Source organism: Leucopleurus acutus (assembly GCF_964270905.1).
Source record: "Leucopleurus acutus genome assembly, chromosome: 16".
NCBI classification, from domain to species: Eukaryota; Metazoa; Chordata; class Mammalia; order Artiodactyla; family Delphinidae; genus Leucopleurus; species Leucopleurus acutus.
This window is the reverse complement of record NC_139158.1, coordinates 36,426,544-36,437,101: the sequence shown is the minus strand read 5'-3', so window position 1 is coordinate 36,437,101 and position 10,558 is coordinate 36,426,544.

Here is a 10,558-nt window from a genome sequence, read left to right as displayed (position 1 = left end):
TGAGAGAGGACCAGAGAGGGTACAGGCTCTGGAAATGGCTGGGGGCCAAGGAGGCGGGAGCTCATGCCCAGAGCAGAGCATGTGGTTGGTAAGGGGACGTCAAGGTGTCCACCTTCCTGGCTGGTTGGTGTGGGTGGTGGTGGTGACACCAACCAGACGGGACTTAGGCAGCTGGGATGGCATTCAGGCTCCACAGGGAGGCTGGACCCCAGGAGGAGGCCGAGGGCCCGGCTGGGGGTGGGGTTGGGGGGGAGAGCTAAAGGACCTTTCTTTGTGCAGGGGCCTCAGAGAGGCTGTACCCAGAGCCCCTGTCTCCTGCCCCCAGGCCCTGCAGCTCAAAATGGCTATGTAGCAGGCAGGGGTGGGCCTGCCTGGAGATGCTAGGGAGGTCCAGGGATGGGGCCAGGAGCCCTAACCTGCCCCCCGTCTCTCCACCAGGCTTCGGAGCTAGTGTGAGACCCCAGAAGCCAAGTGAGCCTTGTCCGGGCATGTCTCTCCACCTCCCTGCAAACCCTAATCTCCCCTCCCCCTATTCACACACCCGTCTCCATCTGTCCCCCCAGGATTTGGGAATAGCTACAGGCTGGGAGCCCAGCCAGGTGAGACTGGTGGGCTCTGGGGTGTGGTCCACATCTAGGCATTCTCTCCCATCTCCCAGGCCTTCAAGAGGCAGGAATGGTGAAGGATTAAGAGGGGGTCAGGGAGAGCCTCCAGGGTTCTGGCTTGGCTCTGTACGGGGGATCACAAATCCTTGCCTCTAACTTAGCCAGGGTCCCCAACCCCCTGCTCATCCCTCCATCCCTCACAGGCCCCCCAGCTCAGAACTGAGGGGTTGGGAGAAGCTGGAGGCTGGGCGAGGAGGAGAGAGGAGGGGGCGAGGTGGTCCCCACCCAGACTCTGTTCTGAGGGTCCTCTCCTGGGCTCCTTGGAGAGGACAGAGTTGGTAATGGAATGCAGCAGAGGAGGCTCCAAGTTTTCTGGTCCCTAAACTGGGAGGAAAGGGAAGCCCAGTTTCTGGCCTCCTGTGTTCCTCAACCCCTCCCCACCCCCCGCACCTCCTGCCCATGCCCACAGGGTCTGCGGTTCCCATGCTACGGACCAGGTACAGGAGTGGGTGCTGGGGGCAGATGCCAGGGTTCTGGAGGAGAGGCTCAGAGGGGGGTCATGGGTCCCTTACCTGCTCCCATCTCTTTCTTCTCCAGGCATTGCTGAGGCCATGAAGCCTCAGAAGCCAGGTAAACCCTCCCTTTCTCTCTTACCACCCTGTGATATTGTGATTTATAAGAAGAAATATGTATGTTTAATCTTCCTCACATTCCTGGCACTGTGCTCCTGAAAGCTTTGGAATTTCCTGGAGAGAGGAGAGAGAGAGAGAGAGAGAGAGAGAGAGAGGGAGGGAGGGAGGGAGGGAGAGAGAGAGAGAGAGAAGGAGGGAGGGAGGGAGAGGGATATGTCTTCTGTTATGTTAATGAGGTGACTTTTGGAAAGCCCCTAGGTCATCTGAGGGTGGGGGCTGGTTGCCAGGAAAAGCAACCATGTGATTGGAAGGTTGGAACTTTCAGTCCCACTCCATGACCTCCAGGGAGGGGAGAGGGGCTGGAGGTCAGTCACCACTGGTCAATGATTTAATCAATCATGCCTATGTAATGAAGCCTCCATAAAACCCCAAAGGAACAGGATTTGGAGAGCTTCTGGGCTGGTGAACACCTGGAAGTGCTGGGAGGGTGGCTCTTTGTGCCTTCCCACGTGCCTTGTCCCTTGCATCTCTTTTAACTGGCTGTTCCTGAGTTATATCCTTTTATAATAAATCGATTATCTAGTAAGTAAAGTGTTTCCCTGAGTTCTGTGAGCCGCTCTAGCAAATTAATCAAACCCAAGGAGGAGGGGGTGGTGGGAATCTCTGATCTACAACCAGCTGGTCAGAAGCACAGGTGACAACTTAGACTGGAAATTGGTGCTTGAAATGTGGGATGGGGGTGGGGGGAGAAGTCTGAGCCTTTGACCTGTGGGATCTGATGCTGTCTCCAGGTAGTCAGTGTCGGACTTGAATTAAATTGTAGGACACCCAGATGGTGTCTGAGAATTGCTTGGTGGTGTTGGAAAAACCCCAGAATTGGACTTGGTGTCAGAATTGGACCCCCCACTTCTCTTACCCCCAGAAACTGTCTACTGCCCCCACTTTATTCTTCCTCATAACCCCCCACTCTGTCTCCCCAGTTTATAGGAATGGGCTGGGAGTTGGAGCCTTCCCAGGTGAAGGGCCCCAGCCAGGTGAGGGGGGCAGGGTCAGGCCCTGCAGTTCTGGGAGGTGGGGAAGAGGGGGCACAGGGCACACTGGGCAAAGAGGAAGAGAAGGGGCAGGGTGGGGTCCACCTGTCACTCAGCCTCTGTCTGTCTCTCCCCAGGCCTGGGAGGGGGCTTGAGCCCTCCGAAGCCAGGTGAGTCCATCCCTGCCTCCCTTCTGCCCCTTCTGAAGTCTCCCCCACCCAGCCCCTGCCCTCATGCCCACACTTCCTCCCAGCATACATATCAGGGAATGGGCTGCAGCTCCCTCCAGGTGAGCTCAGTGGTGGCCTCAGTAGGGGAGACAGAGGGCTCCTTTCTGGGGAAGGGCTGGTCGGGTCTGAGGCAGCCTCTGTCTCTCCTGCAGGTCTGGGAGGGGGTTTGAAACCTCAGAAACCAGGTGAGCCAGAGCCCTCCCCATCCCTGTCCTGCACCTCCTCCTGTTGTCCTTCCAGAACCCCCCTGCCCAATACTGTCCCTCACATCCCTGCTTTTCCTCTCCAGGATATGGCAATGGCAATGGGCTGGGGGCCCAGCCAGGTGAGGGGGCAGGGAACAGAGGGAAGTGGGGGGATATTGGAAGGTGGAGGGCAAGGTGGGCAATAGCAGGAACCACATCAGGTGGCTGAGTCACCTTGTCCCCAGAGCAGATTGTGGCCCGTGGGAGCTGGGCTTTTTCTGGCCTGGCCACTCTCTCCCCTGGAAGGTGTGTCTGCCCTAGAAGCCACCACAGGCGGGTGGCTTGGCCATGTGGAGGCCAGGAGGGCAGCCTGGGGGCAGCACTGGCCTGGGCTCACTGCCCCCTCCCTTCCTCCCCATCTAGGTCCCTGCAGTGGTGGGGTCCCTCCGTGGCTTCTTGCCAGGCCTCCCACTCCAGGGATCCCTTCAGATAAAGCAGGTGGCTGGGGCCTGAAATCCCAGCCCCCTCCCCCAGTGCAGAACGGCAAGTTCCCAGGTCAGTGCGGATAAGGGACCTGAGGGGCCCTGGCGGGTACCTGGTCCCAGGAGGGGCTGGGCCTGGCTGGGCCACTCAGAATCCCCCAGGCCTGATCTCCAGCAAGTCAGTGAGGAAAAGCCTGAACTCTGGCCCTGAGACCCCACATGACCCCCAATATGACAGCTCCCCCAGCCCCTTCCCCCATGGCAGTCTGCGACATTCCACACCTGCCCCACCCTGGGCTCACTCCTGTCCCCTGGCTTTCCTTCTAGTTCCTACTCCAGCCATCCAGTAGGGGCCGAAACCTCAGGAAGCAGGTGTGCATCTGCCTTCCCTGCCCCACCCCATGCCAGATCAGATCATTCCTCCATCTCCCTTGTTCCCTGGGTCATCTCAGGTGTTCAGGCACTTTAAGGGCCAGGAAGTCCCTCTCCGAGTCTACCCTTGGTATCTCTTGCTGCTTTCATATCTCATTTCTTCTGGTTCCATTCCCTGTGGATGAGGAGAGTCCCTTCCTCCTCAGAGTCTGGAAGGTCCATACTGGGCCCCCAAGGAGTTTGGGAAAGTCTGGGTCCTCCCTGCTCATCTCCATTCCCCTCACAGGGTACCAGCCTCCGAATGGCTACAGACCAGGAGCAGAACTGGGTGAGGAGGCCCTTCGCCTGAGTTCTCCCTCCTCTCCCCTCCAACAGCGCAGGAAGCAGGGAGGCGAAACCGGCTATCTCTGACCCCTGTTTCCTCTCCCCCAGGCTTTGGTGGTGGCCTCAAGCCCCAGAAAGTCGGTGAGCCCCCGGGTCCCCATCTTGGGCATGAGCTATGTCTCCCTCACAGTGAGTGCTCCTTGTCTGTCTGTCAATCTCCATCCTTATCCACCCAGCGATTATGTACTATGCACTGGACCACAGTGGTGGCCAGAGCCAGGGGGATCCTGTCTCAGGTGAGGGCAGAGTGACAGACTCAGCAGGCAGAAAGGGAAGTGCCCAGAGGGAGGGAGGGACAGCTTCCAGAAGGTGGGCTCCACTGGGTTAGCTGGATGATGGTGGGGGATTGTGGGAGGTCCTCTCTAGGCTGCCTCTGAGTCAGTCTGTCTGTCTGCCCCTCCCTGTCCATGAGCAGGTCACCCTGGCCCCCCCCAGTGCTGCCCCCGCCCCATTCCAACCAGCCCCTCTCCCACCGCCGTCCTACAGGTTTTGGTTACAGGAATGGTGGTCTGGGATCCGGGGTCTTCCCTGAGGCCCGCGCACAGCCAGGTGCCTGGGGCTGCTGGGTAGGGTGGGGTGGGGGTTTCTGGGCTCAGGGGCTGCTCCTGCCTCTGACCTTCCCTTTCTTCCTCCAGGGTTCCCTGGGACTGATGGCTTTTGGAATGGTGAGTTGGACCCAGGGGACACCGTGCAGGGGGTGGGGGAAGGGATGTCCAGGGGCGGGGCAGGAGTCAGCCTGGTCTCTTGCAGGGTATGAGAGGGCAGCAGTTGTGCGCCCCAATGTGGCTGCTCCAGCCCCTGGAGGAAATGGTAAGAAACGTTGGGGGAGCAGAGGGAACCCTAGCAAGGGTGGCGGGGACCAGGCCGAGTGGGTGAGGGACTCTGAGACCCTGGAAGGACTGGGGCATCCTGAATGTACAACTCCAGTGGGCAGGAGTCCCAAGCCGGCTCTCCTCCTTCAGGTCAGGCCGGGGCCCCGAGGGGCTCTCCCTGGCCCTCCCTCCAGCCCTGGGAGGCCAACTTGAGGCCTAGATATGGGGCCAGAGGTGCATATCCAGAGGTCAGGAGCCAGCCAGGTAATGGGGTGTGTGGGAACGGGTCATCAGGGGTCGGGTAGCTGTGGAGAACTGGGCTCTGGGCCCTGGGGCTAGCCGTACAGCCCACCTTATAGCCCTGCAGAGATGGAGGGAGGGCACTCCTGGTGGAGGGAGTAGCAGGGGGACAGGAGGGACTCAGTGTTCTCACCTCTGCCCCTCCCCCCAGGGCCCTATGGGCAGCTGAGGCCAGAGCTGGGCCCTGGGCCCTTAGGTGAGTGGGGGTCTCCCAGGGCCTGGGGTAAAGCTGGGGTGGGCAGGAGGACTGCGAAGTCGTCTGGTGACTGGGGTGCCCTGGCTTGTCTGTGTGCCTTAGGGGGCCCTGAGGTGAAGTGAGGCAGCAATGGCCTGATGGGAAATGGCTACGGAGGTGAGAGGGAATGCAGGGCCCCTGCCCCCACTCATCCCATGCCACCATCGTTGCCCCTCCAGGCTGCACTGGGGGACACCCCCAGCCCTCGGGGGGGACATATAGCCAGCTCTCAGGCTACCTGTGTGTGTCTGCTGGGTGACTGGCCTCAGAGGCCAGGGGAGGGAGAGGACTCATGTCCCCCAGGAGGTAAGGAGGGAGACAGGGCTCACCACGGCCCTGCTCTGCCTCTTCCCAGGCTGCTGCCCTCTTGGGAAATGCTGAGCTCCAGAGCAGATTTACTGCCCACTCTGAGCTCCTCTGTATCAGAGCCTGGTCTGCCTGGCGAGGCTGGCCAGACCCTCGGGCTTGGCCTCTGGCCTGGGGTCTCCTGTGGGCTGGAACTATCAATAAAGACAATGTGCTTCCCTGTTTGCCTCTGTGGGCTGTGTGCAGGGGATCACTGTCTGGGTTGGGGGCCAGCTGGGGGCCCCTTATTCATTCCTTCAACAAACATCAACACAGCTGTGTGCCAGGGGCTGTGCTCCAGATGGGAGAGATGTGAGAACTCAGGCCTGCCCTTGGGGAGGGGGGCATCACGTGGTCACAATCTGGCGATGGAGCCATGTCCAAGTTAGGGGACTTGTGCGTCATTTGTGTTTTAATTTATAATTAACTTATTAAAATGATCCAACTAAAAATCTCATTTTCCTTAAGCCATTATACTTGCTTCCAGACCTCATTTTATTGATTGACCTTATAATGTGGATGTAAAACTCACTTCACATTCTTTGATTAGTACTCAATTAGATTATAAATTTGACAGATCAGCTTCTCCCTAAATATTTAGCATGCTTTACAAGCCTGATTAATTCAATTCCCTTAGACACTTCAAATAATTACACACATAATCTACTTGATTTCTTAACAGGGTGAGGGGGTGGCGTACGTGTGTACAAATCCAACCAGCAACTTCTTCCTAAGCACTTAAGGGGCTTTTGGAAATGAGCCCCTCTTGGAAATGAATAAATTAGACATTTAATATCTCAGATTACTGAACACTTTCAAACATTTTAAAAAGCCAGTTACTAATCCAATGCCAATAATCAGTGCTACTGGATTGCTTCGTTTTCTCATCCCGTGATTATAAGTTTAATCACCCAGAAATGTGTAAGCAAATTACTCTCCTAGGCTGGGTCCAGAATGGAGGTTGCACAATTGGGGATTGATCTGCTATTCTGAACTTTGACCAAGGGCTTGGCTAGTCCTGGAACCAGTCTCTTTGAGACTCTGTTCTGAGCTGTGCCTTCCCAAGCCTACACCTTTTGCAATCTGGTGAAGTTTTGTCTTAACTGAAGAATTCCAGCTGAATAGAGTTGAGGGGATTTGGCACCCTATGAGGAACTCAGCTTGTCTTTCTGTGGCCTGATTTAGGATAACAAGTGTAGACCAAAATCTGACTGCAGTATGCACAAGGTTTTGGGTTGAACAACCTTGAGGAGTGTAAATGTATAAACATTATTGGAATTCCAGACTGATTTCTCTTAGCCTACCTCATTTAATTTGCTCTATTTGAGAATCATTATAGACTTTTGTTTTTTCACAGAAGTATTGATTCTTTAAAAATATAATCTTGGGCTTCCCTGGTGGCGCAGTGGTTGAGAGTCCGCCTGCCAATGCAGAGGACACGGGTTCAAGCCCTGTTCTGAAAGATCCCACATGCCGCGAGCGGCTAGACTCATGTGCCACAGCTGTTGAGCCTGTGCTCTGGAGCCCGTGAGCCACAACTGCTGAGCCCACATGCTGCAACTGCTGAAGCCCGTGCGCCTGGAGCCCGTGTTCCACAGCAAGAGGGGCCACAGCGGTGGGAGGCCCGCGCACCACAACGAAGCGTAGCCCCTGCTCTCCACAGCTGGAGAGGGCCCGTGGACAGCAATGAAGACCCAACACAGCCAAAAATAAATTAAATAAATAAATTTATTAAAAATAAATAAATCCTGGATGTCATTTTTTTTTTTGTCATTTCTTTAAAAAAAAAAAAATCATCTTGTGTTTCTCTGACCTGAGGTGTGGAATAACCCACATCGTCTCTTTACTGGAGAACAGGATTAAGAGGAGCGTTTGGGCACAGGGGCCACAGAGAAGATGGTCTCAGTGAGGGCAGTGGATGATATCCTTTCTAACCCACTGAGAAATGTTCTAATATTGTTTTTTTTTTAATTAATTTATTTTATTTTTGGCCGCACTGGGTATTCATTGTTGCATCCGGGCTTTCTCTAGTTGCAGCAAATGGGGGCTACTCTTTGTTGTGGTGCTCGGCGTCTCATTGCGGTGGCTTCTCTTGTTGCGGAGCAAGGGCTCTAGGCGCGCCAGCTTCAGTAATTGTGGGTAGTTGTGGCTTGCGTGCTCTAGAGAGCAGGCTCAGTAGTTGTGGTGCCCGGGCTTTGTTGCTCTGCGACATGTGGGATCTTCCTGGACCAGGGCTCTAACCCGTGTCCCCTATATGCACAGGCAGATTCTTAATCACTGTGCCACAAGGGAAGGCCTCTAATATTGTTTGTTTTTTTAAAAAATAAATTTATTTATTTATTTTTGGCTGCATTGGGTCTTTGTTGCTGTGCATGGGCTTTCTCTAGTTGTGGCAAGCAGGGGCTACTCTTTGTTCCGGTGCACAGGCTTCTCATTGTGGTGGCTTCTCTTGTTGTGGAGCACAGGCTCTAGGAGCACGGGCTTCAGTAGCTGTGGCACACGGGCTCAGTAGTTGTGGCTCGCGGGCTCTAGAGGGCAGGCTCAATAGCTGTGGCGCAGGGGCTTATTTGCTCCGTGGCATGTAGGGATCTTCCCGCACCAGGGCTCGAACCCGTGTCTCCTGCATTGCCAGGCGGATTCTTAACCACTGTGCTACCAGGGAAGCCCTCTAATATGTTTTAATAAATATTTCTATATTCCAATTTTAAATAGATTGACCATTTCTCATTTTTTCCTGATTGTCACCCATCTGTGTTGTTTACAACCGTTCTTAACAACGTTAACACAAATGCTGCATGTCAAGCTTTGCTTTTGAATTGATATCGTTTCATCTTTTCTGTAAGATCATTCATTGGGAATTTGCGTAGATCTTGACCTACACCAGGAGCATCATTCCAGAATCCCTAAGGGCAAACCCCCCCAAAAAAAGAGATCCATACACTCTCCACATTGGCTGTTGTAGGGAGGGAGGGCGGGGCTGTAGAGGGGGTTGCGTGGCTAAATGGACCCTCAGGCCAGTTGGGGGCGCCCACTGCACACGCAGCGCCTGGCCTCAGGGATGGTGAGGGGTGGAGCCTGCGGCAACTCGGAATACTATGATTGGCTGGAACTGAGGGAGGGGAGGGAAGAAGACGTTGACAGAGAGTGCTCCTGCCTCTGACTGGCTGCCAGTGACAGCTCGTGCCAGCCGGCGGGAGAAACGCACAGGTCGCCGGCGCATTGGCCTTTGATTGGGTGGAGCGCGGTGGCGCACGGCTCCGATTGGCTGGGTCTCTCGCAGGGCGGCGCGTGGCCACCTGCTGGAGAAACAAGGCCTCCGCGGACTATGCGCGCTCGGCTCTGGCGCGGCGGTGGTGGCCAAGCTGGCGTCCCGGCTTCCTCGCTCCCGCTCGCATCCGCGGCTGGCCCGCGCCCGCGGCCACTCGCGGTTAGGCCGGGCCCGCGCATCTCTATCCCTGACCCCACCGCCTGCTCCGTCCCTGCCGCACCCGCCGCTGCCCGGACTGCCGCCCGGCCTGAGCCCCGCGCCGCCGCCGCCGCCTCCCTCGGCGCTCGCGCTGGCCGAGCTGCCGCCGCTGCCCGCGCTCCCGCTGCGGCCCAAGCCGGTGGCGCCCTGGGGCCCCGGCGCCCACATGGCGCTGCCCGACCTGCCGCCCGAGGCCTGGTCTTCCGCGCCGCCCGCCGCCGCCCTCGCCCTGCAGGACCTGCCGCGCCTCCCCGCGCCCGCGCCACCGCCCTCGCATCTGCCGTTACCGCCTCTGCCCGAGACCGCGGTCGCCGCCACGCCAGGGCCCGTGGGCGCGCGCGGCCGCCCGCCACTCAACACCGAGCCGCCCCCGCAGCCGCTGCCGCCGCTACCCACGCGGCCCTCGCCTTTCAACCTGCAGACACCGCCTGCGCCGCTAGACCCCTGGCCGCTCGACCCCTGGCCGCTCGACCCCTGGCCGCTGCCCGCCTTTCCCCCGCCGCTGCCACTGCCGCCCCCGCCTCCGCACTTTTTCCTGTAGCCGCCGTGCTGAAGGCCCGGCCCTCCCCGCCCCGGAGGGGCTGCGGGCGGGTGAGTTGGCAGCCCTGCCTGGATTCAGAGGCTATGCTCCTCGCCGCCTTCCCCGCCGGCAGGTTCAGGGGCATGGGTCGGGGTCCGGCTTGGGGAAGAAGGAGGGCGTGTCGGGAGCAGCCCAGCTTTGGGGGAGGAAGGAGCAAGTCTGAAAATAAGCTCGTTTGAAAATTGGGGCCATTTCTTCCATTTTTTCTTACTATCCTACAGGAAGCCTTTTGCCTGGTCATTTGAGAATGTAACTAATTCCTTGTAGTGATAAACTGGCTGGTGATCTGGGCAGGTGGGGCTGGGATCCCACAGCACGCGGCTTGAGGAAATGAAAACAAAATTTAAAAATACTTTTACTAGAGTACGCAAAATGTCTCATTTTCCCTTGTACAGTAAAGGGTTTGGATGTCATCGCTAAGATCTTTCTCTGCTGAAGTTTGTATGGCTTCTTGGAAACTCAGAACCTGCCTTCCAAGTCTTAAGAAGTCAAACTTTCAGCTGAAATAGATCCTGGGGTCCCTTGGGCCTGGGCGCACGGGGAGAACAGCGGTGTTGATGGACAGTCGATACTGGGCCTTGGAACAAGAGTGTCACATGCAAGGGCTCTGAAGTCATCCCCAAGGGACAGGAAAGCTCCCAGGGTGAGTCATGAGAGGAAGCCCCTGTTCTCTCCTCATCCTTACTACCTCCCTTCACCACCCCCACCCCCTTTCTCCCCACCATGTACAACGCAGAATAAAGTTCCCTTTGTTACTCAGGTGGCTTGGGCTCAAGTAACCAGGCAGACGTCCTATCTCAGTGGGCTCTTCTACAGCAGCTCAGGAGTGGTATCAGGAAGCCAAATTGACCTTGGGAGACCTCTGAGAGCCTGGGACCTGCCAGCAAGAAAGGCAGTGT